Below are 10583 nucleotides of genomic sequence, written 5' to 3'. Positions count from 1 at the left end.
AAGCGAGTTCACATCCGACGATTCCAGTGAGCCGCTCGACGACGCGTCGAGCCGGTCTTTGGGTGGGCTGCATAAACATATTTGACGTAAGGGAAAGCTGTGCAATAAACGAATACTATGAATTACTCTGGTATCCGAATACTTACGATTTTTCCAGGGGCTTTGCCCTAGGCTGCCACTCCTCTCCGCCATCGGCGTCGGTAGAGTAGTCCGGAGGAAGGGTTTTCCCCTTCTTGGACCCTCCGGCCTCCCCAGAGAGGGCGGCCTTCCTTTTCTTCTCTCCTCCCGCTGGAGGGGGAGAGCTCTCCTCTTCTTCCTCCTCATCTTCACGGGAGGAATGCGCCTTGGAACCATCGGATGATGGATCCGACACTTCCTGGCGCCGGGCACTCTTTCGAGTCCCCGCGGCCTTTTTCGCGGCCTTCTTCTCCGGCACCACGTAGGGTGCCGGAACCAGCAGCTTCGCCAAGCGAGCATCCGCTGGGCCTTCGGGCAAAGGAGCCGGACAGTTGATCTGTCCGGACGTCACCTGCCAATCCTGTCAAAGGCAAGGGAGCTTAGATCCCGCATGGAGTCAAACTATGAAAAATTGATACCCTGTAAAAGGAAGAAAACAGCTTACCGCGAGAGCATGACGTTGCGCACTGAATCCGCGATCCTCGGTAGCGGATGCGGGAGCCTCGACGCCTTTGAAAAGCACCTTCCAGGCATCTTCGCACATCGTGTCGAAGAGCCTGCTCAGAGTTTGGTGCCGCGCCGGGTCGAACTCCCACAGGTTGAAAGCCCGTTGTTGACATGGGAGGATCAGGCGGGTGAGCATAACCTGGACTACGTTGACAAGTTTGAGCTTCTTGTCTGCCAGGGTTTGGATGCATGTTTGGAGTCCGGTCAGCTCTCCTTTTTGACCCCAGGACAGGCCCGTCTCCTTCCAGGAGGTGAGCCGCGTAGGGGGTCTGGATCGGAACTCGAGGGGAGCGACCCATTCGGCGTCGCGCGGCTCGATGATGTAAAACCACCCCGATTGCCACCCCTTCAGGGTCTCCACAAAGGAGCCCTCGAGCCATAGGACGTTGGCCATCTTGCCCACCATGGCGCCTCCACACCCCGCCTGGTTGCCGCGCACCACCTTCGGCTTGACGTTGAAAGTCTTGAGCCATAGGCCGAAATGGGGGCAGATGCGGAGGAAGGCCTCGCACACGACGATAAACGCCGAGATGTTGAGGATGAAGTTCGGGGCCAGATCGTGGAAATCCAGGCCATAGTAGAACATGGCCCCCCGGACAAATGGGTAGAGAGGGAAGCCCAGTCCGCGGAGGAAATGGGGGAGGAACACCACCCTCTCATGGGGCCTAGGGGTGGGGATGAGCTGCCCCTTTTCGGGGAGCCAGTACGTGATGTCGTTAGACAGGTATCCGACCTTCCTCAGCTTTTGATATGTCCCTCCGTGACGGAGGAGACCATCCACTTGCCTCCCGCTCCGGACATGGCTGGAGAAGGTTGAGGTGGGGAGTGTGGACTTGGGCGTTGGAGCTCGAGTGCGCAAGAATGGATAGGCGAAGGAGGAAGAAGGCGTAGGTGAAAAGGTGGATCCTTATCCCCTTATATGGGAGGACGCAACTACATGTCCCCACCAGCCTGGTAAAACTCGCTTATCTCCAAGCACCGTAATCAATGGCGCGGTTGGGTTACCCACGCCCGTATTGATGAGAATCCCGGGATAAGGGGACACGATCTTTGCTTTAACAAGACGTGCCAAGAAAACCGCCTCGCATAACGCGCTGAGGTGGGATAATGAAATGACTCAGATAAAGGCTTGGCCGTGGTGTGTCACGCTACGGAATACGTCAGCAGATTAGATTGGTGTAAATATTATTCTCTCTACGGCAATATGTGGAAACTTATTTTGCAGAGCCGGACACTATCTTTGTGTTCAAAATCTTCTATGAAGTACTTGGAGGAGGAACCCATCTTGCAATGCCGAAGACAATCTGCGAGCCGGACTCGTCATCATTGAAGCCTGGTTCAGGGGCTACTGAGGTAGTCCTGGATTAGGGGGTGTTCGGATAGCCGGACTATACCTTCAGCCGGACTCCTGGACTATGAAGATACAAGATTGAAGACTTCGTCCCGTGTCCGGGAGGGACTTTCCTTGGCGTGGAAGGCAAGCTTGGCGATACGGATATGTAGATCTCCTACCATTGTAACCGACTCTATGTAACCCTAACCCTATCCGGTGTCTATATAAACCGGAGGGTTTTAGTCCGTAGGACAACATACACATCAACAATCATACCATAGGCTAGCTTCTAGGGTTTAGCCTCCTCGATCCCGTGGTAGATCTACTCATGTACTACCCATATCATCAATATTAATCAAGTAGGACGTAGGGTTTTACCTCCATCGAGAGGGCCCGAACTTGGGTAAAACTTCGTGTCCCTTGCCTCGTGTTACCATCCGGCCTAGACGCACAGTTCGGGACCCCCTACCCGAGATCCACCGGTTTTGACATCGACAGTGACCTTACCTGGCACATGGTTAAGAAACTCGGCTGCATTCATGAATCCCTGGGACTCGTACAGATTTTGATAGAATGCCTGAACCTCGCTCTTATGTTCCTCTTCAGTGGCACAAACCGAACCATCGGATCGGCATAGACCCTAAATTTTATTAATACGCTTCCGCTGCGCCGCCTATGCTTGAAAATATGCCATGTTACGGTCTCCCTCTCTGAGCCAGGGGACGTGGGACCATTGTCGTAGCTAGATCTCCTCCTGCCGGAGAGCCTCACGCAGCTGGCGAACCGCTGCTCTCTCTTCGTCAGTTGGTCCTCGGCCCACCGATCGACACCTTAAGCTGTCAAGCCTTTTCTGCAGCTATCTAACCCGCCGCGTTAAGCAGCCAAATTTGTGGCCGCCCAAGGTTCTAGCGTAGCCTTTAGATGTGTCAGTGAATCCGCTATACCCTGGAGGCCCGGTCCTCTATTTGTCTCTTGCCAAGCAGCAGCAACGATGCGGTCATAATCCACATGCGATGCCCACACGTTCTCATATCTGAACTGTCTTTTTGCTCGTGACGTGTTCCTCAGATTTTCCTTTATCTCCGCTACAAGAAAACAATGATCAGACTCTACGGACGGTAGGTGTCTGATTCTGATATGATGGAAATGTTGCCGGAACTGGTCGTTGGCAAAAACTCTATCAAGCCTCGGCTTGACATTAGCGTCACCTGATTGCCGATTATCCCAAGTGTACGCTATGCATGACCACCCCAAATCTTGGAGGGCCACTTCATCGGCGACTTCTCTGAACGCTCTCATTTGCCTCTCTGGCCTAGCAGCCCGGCTGAAGTGTTCATTGGCGTTGAGAGTCTCATTAAAATCACCCAAACAAATCCATGCCGCATGCGGCATGGCATACAAAGTACGCAGAAAACGCCAACTGTGATGTCGATCTTCAGCTCGAGGCGCTCCATAGAAACCAGTGAACCTCCACTCAAAAGAGTTTTGGTACTTATATTTAACCATTGCATCAATATGTCCTAAACTAAAATTCTTTAGCTCGACAATAACATCATGTGTCCAAAAAAGTCCAATACCTCCACTTAGGCCTACACTATCCACTGCAAAACACCTGCCGAAGCCTAGGTGTCTCTGCAAGTCCTCAACTCTCTTCCCTTTTATTTTTGTTTCCATGATGAAGAGAAGAGTGGGCCCTTCTAGCTTCACAATGCTGCGAAGCTCTCGAACTGCCTCGGGGTTCCCTAGCCCCCGGCAGTTCCACAATAAGCAACTCATTGGGCCGGGTAGGACCGATCACCGGTCTCTGCCGAATTGTCACGCATGGGCATCTTCTTCTTTGGTTCACGTACCAAGTTCTCCTCATCATTCCTCACATCTACGCTCTTGCTCGGATCATCACCTTCAGATTGCATGGCTGCCGTCAGTAGTAACTGCTTTGGCTTGTACACCACGGTAGGGACTTCCTACCTCTTGAAACTTGCCTTCTCTTTGTTCCCGAGGGGCGAGACCACCTCTTCCCCTCCATCTGATTTAGCTCTAGTGCTAGATTGCTTTGTCCCCCCTTTGCTACTCTAATCAGAATTCTATCCCCTAGAAGTATTCTCACTGCTCGCCGAGTATCTATTCTCATCAGGAGCCCTCAAACTCGGCCCAAAAGGAAGCTCACCTTTCAAAATAAACAGGGTGCTCAACACATGTTTTGTTTTGAGGAGTTCAAGCATTCTTCATCTTGCATTCCGAAGTGCAATTCTTTCTTTCTTATCTTTTGAGGTGGTGTTATGTCACTCTTGACAATTTCCCTTCATGTTTCATCATTCACAAGTTGTCCGGAATGACATATTTTAAACGCATCATTTTCAATTCGTTCATGAGATCCTTTGCAACCCATCAATCTCTTCATTGAAATTATCTTGGGTTATATCTCACCTAAAGCTTTCCCTAAGGATTGTTGCTATTTATGGTGCTTATATATGACCCAAGTTCTTCATTTATCCTCCTGGTGAAATAAGTTTCTCGTCTCCTTGTTGATATCAATCCAATCTATTGTTTCCGCTAGTGGTAGAATTTCACTTCATAGTTTTGAGATGTTCTCCATAAGCCAACTACAAGCTTATTCTTACCGCTGTTGTTCATTTCCCAACAACCCCGTCCAATCCTCTATGGAAGGATGTTTTCAAACTCATTCGAGGTAGAAGATGTTTTCTTCTTTGTTACTTTCAGTCCGTTCTATCTTTTGTTCTGGAGGCATTGTGATGTTGCACTCCTCGACCGATCATCCCATTTTTTTTGTCAAAGATCATGTTCTTTCCTTTGCTTATCCATTCAACCGGAGTGTCGTGTCCTTTTTTTCAAGTATCCTCTCATCTTGTCAAGTTCATGTTCAATTCCTTCCATTTACAGTCGGAGTGCTGCCCAAATTATATCATTCTTATTCCTTCTCTATCTTGTTTTAACCGGAGTGTTGTGTTTATCATTCCTCTTCTAACCGGACTCTCATCCAAGTGCTTTCATTTTGCCAAGCTTATATTCTTTACCTTCCATTTCCAACTGGAGTGTTGTCATAATTGATCTTTATCATTCCTTGTACATCTCGTTTCAACCGGAGTGCTTGCATGTACTTCTTGTCCATTGCAACCCTTTTCTTATGTCTTTCAACCTACAAGGTTCTAGTAATGTTCCTTGTTCCTCTTTTCTAACGGAGTGTTTTCAACTTTGTTCATCTTTGTTGTATTCTTTCTTTCAATTTGTTTAACCTCTCAAGGCTCTTTGGTTTCACTCGTTTGTCAAAGAAGCAACTTAGTTTTACCTCTTCTCTTCCTCTTACGCTTCTCTCTGGTGCCATCCTTGATCTCGGGACGAGATCCTCTTGTAGTGGTGGAGTGTTGTGACGCCCCAAGACCAGCGCTCCAGATGCCTTCCATGTTTTCCGAGTTTTGTCGTGTGATTTTTTTTGCTTGTTGCTTTCATATTTGCATCATGTGCATTGCATCATGTCACCATGCCATCTTTTTCTCAACTAGCTAAAACTCAACTAAATAAATTGCATGGATCTTCGGTCCATTTAAACCGAGGGAATTCACATGGTGATTCTCTTTATAACACACCCTCCCAATATTAGGGAGCTATAATAAATATTCCATTATTTTGGAATTAACCATAACACACGTGCAAAATATTTCCCATGTCTATTCCTCTTCGAGTTTGACCTTCAAACCTTGCCCACTATTCTCTTACCATTTACCGAGGTTCCTCCAAAAATCCGAACATTTTTGGACACTTCTAAAACCAAGTCCTAGTTCAAACCCATTTGAATTAAATTCAAATGAGTTTGAATTACATCTTTCAATCATGCCTCTCCTATTTTTCATGGACCATGCACATTTTTACGAGTCCGTGAAAATTATCCCCATGCCCAGATTCCACCCCTACCTTGTCTTTCTTTTCTTTCTCTTTTTCTGTTTTGTTTTGAAATGGAAAAAGAGTGTAGAGAGGAGAGAAACCAGCCCACCAAATTGGCCTAAGGCCCAGCCGCCGGCCTCCCTTGGCGCAGCCCTCCCTCTGTACTGGGCCGGCCTCCAAGGCCCAGCCGACCCCCCACAACCTCTAACCCTAGCCCACACCATCGCTCCACCTCCCGATCCCCATCTCTCTCCCTCGCGCCGCTAGAGACAGTGAGCGCTGCTGCCTCGGTCGACCCCCCTCCTTCTCTCGATCTCTCTCTTGTCCCGATCCCACTCTTCCTCGTTCTGCCGCTAGAGAGAGAGAGAGCGCAGTCGAGCGCCGAACCTCCTCGCGCCAGCGCTCCGCCTCCTGCCGCCGGGAACCGGCGCGAAGTTCGTCGTTGGCCGCCCTCTACCTTCCCTTCGTCTTCGCCTGCGTCTCGTGCTCCTCCTCCCGTCCTGAGCTCGAGCTCGCCCGAGATGCTCCCATGGCAATGCCGCCCGGCCCCAACCACCAGTGCGCCACGGCAAGCCCCGCCGCTGTGTCTGGTCACTGCCGGCGAAAACAACTAATCTCACCGGAGCCCCAGCAGATGTGGCGCTTCTGCCCGTCCTCTGCTCCCTCTAGCTCCGCCTTGCTGCTCCTTTCGTCGCCGGTCGTCCTCCAGCAAGCCCCGTCTACGCGCCCTACCTCCTTGGCCTTCCCGGAGCATCGGTCGACGCCGATGACCCCTGGATTCCCTCTGCCTCACCTGTGCTCTCCATGGAGTGTAGCACCATGGCGCCCGATCTGCTCCAGCCGCCGCCGACTTCTTCGCTGCTACTGCTGTTTTGCTTCTGCTGCTGCATCTCCGGCCGTCCCCGTCATCCACAGGCGACCGCGCCCGTTGGCTCCTACGATGCCTGCTGCTGCCGCTATTTTCCTCGGTCAAACGAACAAACACCTCCACCGGAGACCGCCAAGACCGTCCAGGATTCGCCAAGTACCACGCCGTCTGTGTCCCTCCAAGTTTGATGTTGGAACATGCACGACTACGTGGATTCACCAAGTACCACGACGCTCCTCCGAAGAGTTCGGATTCTACAAGCCCGATGTCGCGCTTGTACAAGTACGCTGCCGAGACCGAGACCGGCAAGACCGACCTTGTAACGCTATGCCAAGTACCTCTACCAGTGACTCGAACATCTACGAACCGTGTACAACTACCGTCGCTGTGATTTTGACAAGAAACGTGTACCACTACTGTCGCCAGTATCGCGAGTACCTCTACCTTCGTGATGTACCCCTACTTCCACTACTGTCGCGAGAACAACTACTTCCTCTACGAATTCGAACCACTCTGAGAATGCTCCCTTGGAAGGTATAACCGCCGGAACGACGCCCGTGGACAAATGCTTGTGATGTGTTGTATGAAATGCTCCTGTTTGGCCGTGTTTGCACGGTGTCCGTTTTGTCACTCGTTTCCTTGCCACCGATTCGTGGGACACCCGATATCCGGGATCACTCCCCGTACCTCTTGCACATTCCGCACATCTCACATTTGTTTCTTGCACCAGCATCTCAACTAGTTGTAGGATCATCGGAACGTTGCCGTGTCACCGTTTCCGTTTTCGCCGCCATGACACCCCTTTCTTTCCGTCGTGGCGGCCAAATGCCCCATATCAACTTCATGTCAACATTTTCATAACATTGCTTAAAACTTCCACATGTCATCCGCATCATGATAATAACATTTAAAATGTTTAAAATTGTTGTTGCATTAAATTGCTTAATGCACATGGGGATTTTCCGGACTTGTTGCTTGTTGTTCCGGCCTCATTTAAACTTGCCTAGTGCTACCTCTTGAGCACTGCGTTGGATTTCCCCGAAGAGGAAGGGATGATGCAGCAAAGTAGCGTAAGTATTTCCCTCAGTTTTTGAGAACCAAGGTATCAATCCAGTAGGAGGCTACGATCGAGTCCCTCGTACCTACACAAAAACAATATCTCAATGCAACCAACGCGCTTAGGGGTTGTCAATCCCTTCATGGTCATTACGAAAGTGAGATCTGATAGAGATGATAAATAATATTTTTGGTATTTTTGGTATAGAGATGCAAAGTAAAAAGTAAAAGCAAAGCAATAATAAAGTGATGGAGATTGATATGATGAGAAAGAGACCCGGGGGCCATAGGTTTCACTAGTGGCTTCTCTCAAGAGCATAAGTATTCCACAGTGGGTGAACAAATTACCGTTGAGCAATTGACAGAATTGAGCATAGTTATGAGAATATCTAGGCATGATCATGTATATAGGCATCACGTCCGAGACAAGTAGACCGAAACGATTCTGCATCTACTACTATTACTCCACTCATCGACCGCTATCCAACATGCATCTAGAGTATTAAGTTAAAAACAGAGTAATGCCTTAAGCAAGATGACATGATGTAGAGGGATAGTTTCATGCAATATGATAAAAAACCCATCTTGTTATCCTCGATGGAAACAATACAATATGTGCCTTGCCGCCCCTTCTGTCACTGGGAAAGGACACCGCAAGATTGAACCCAAAGCTAAGCACTTCTCCCATGGCAAGAACAACCAATCTAGTAGGCCAAACCAAACTTATAATTCAAAGAGACTTGCAAAGATAACCAGTCATACATAAAAGAATTCAGAGAAGATTCAAATATTATTCATAGATAGACTGGATCACAAAACCACAATTCATCGGTCTCAACAAACACACCGCAAAAATAAGATTACATCGAATAGATCTCCACAAGAGAGGGGGAGAACATTGTATTAAGATCCAAAAAGAGAGAAGAAGCCATCTAGCTACTAGCTATGGACCCGTAGGTCTGAAGTAAACTACTCACACTTCATCGGAGGGGCTTGGATGATGATGTAGAAGCCCTTCGTGATCGATGCCTCCTCCGGCGAAGCTCCGGAACAGGCCCCAAGATGGGATCTCGTGGATACAGAAAGTTGCGGCGGTGGAATTAGGTTTTTGGCTCCCCTTCTGATCATTTGGGGATACGTGGATATATATGGGAGGAAGAAGTACGTCGGTGGAGCTTCGAGGGCCCCACGAGGCAGGGGGCGCGCCCTAGGGGGGGCCCTCCACCCTCGTGACCACCTCGTGGGTTTCTTGACGGAGGGTCCAAGTCTCCTAGATCTTATCTGATGAGAAAATCATGTTTCCGAAGGTTTCATTCCATTTGGACTCCGTTTGATATTCCTTTTCTTCGAAACCCTAAAACAGGCAAAAAACAGCAATTCACCACACAATGTATTTAAATCATGCACAACCCCGATGACAAGCCAAGCAATTGTTTCATACTTTAGTAATCTCAAACCTATAAACTTTCACGCAATATATGAGCGCGAGCCATGGACATAGCACTATGGGCGGAATAGAATATAATGAAGGGGGTTTATGTGGAGAAGACAAAAAATGAGAAAGTCTCACATCAACGAGGCTAATCAATGGGCTATGGAGATGCCCACCGATTATGTTAATGCAAGGAGTAGGGATTGCCATGCAACGGATGCACTAGAGCTATAAATGTATGAAAGCTCAACAAAAGAAACTAGTGGGTGTGCATCCAACTTGCTTGCTCACGAAGACCTAGGGCACTTGAGGAGGCCCATTGTTGGAATATACAAGCCAAGTTCTATAATGAAAAATTCCCACTAGTATATGAAAGTGATAACATGAGAGACTCTCTACTATGAAGATCATGGTGCTACTTTGAAGCACAAGTGTGGTAAAAGGATAGTAACATTGTCCCTTCTCTCTTTTTTCTCTCATTTTTTTGGGTCTTTTCTTTTTTATGGCCTTTCTCTTTTTTTGGGCCTTCTCTTTTTTATGGCCTTTCTCTTTTTTTATATTCCTCACTTGGGACAATGCTCTAATAATGATGATCATCACACTTCTATTTATTTACAGCTCAATGATTACAACTCGATACTAGAACAAAGATGACTCTATATGAATGCCTCCGGCGGTGTACCGGGATATGCAATGATCCAAGAGTGACATGTATGAAAGAATTATGAACGGTGGCTTTGCCACAAATACTATGTCAACTACATGATCATGCTAAGCAATATAATAATGATGAATGTGTCATGATGAACAGAATGGTGGAAAGTTGCATGGCAATATATCTTGGAATGGCTATGGAAATGCCATAATAGGTAGGTATGGTGGCTGTTTTGAGGAAGATATAAGGAGGTTTATGTGTGAAAGAGCGTATCATATCACGGGGTTTGGATGCACCGGCGAAGTTTGCACCGACTCTCAATGTGAGAAAGGGCAATGCACGGTACCGAAGAGGCTAGCAAGGATGGAAGGGTGAGAGTGCGTATAATCCATGGACTCAACATTAGTCATAAAGAACTCACATACTTATTGCAAAAATCAACAAGTCATCAAAAACCTCGGCACTACGCGCATGCTCCTAGGGGGATAGATTGGTAGGAAAAGACCATCGCTCGTCCCCGACCGCCACTCATAAGGAAGACAATCAAATAACACCTCATGTTTCAAATTTGTTGCATAACGTTTACCATACGTGCATGCTACGGGACTTGCAAACCTCAACACAAGTATTTCTAAATTTCACAACTACTCAACTA

This window comes from Triticum urartu, chromosome 7A, assembly GCF_056163025.1.
Source record: "Triticum urartu cultivar PI428250 chromosome 7A, HENAU_Tu73, whole genome shotgun sequence".
In the NCBI taxonomy this organism is placed as follows: domain Eukaryota; kingdom Viridiplantae; phylum Streptophyta; class Magnoliopsida; order Poales; family Poaceae; genus Triticum; species Triticum urartu.
This window is presented reverse-complemented; position numbering follows the sequence as displayed.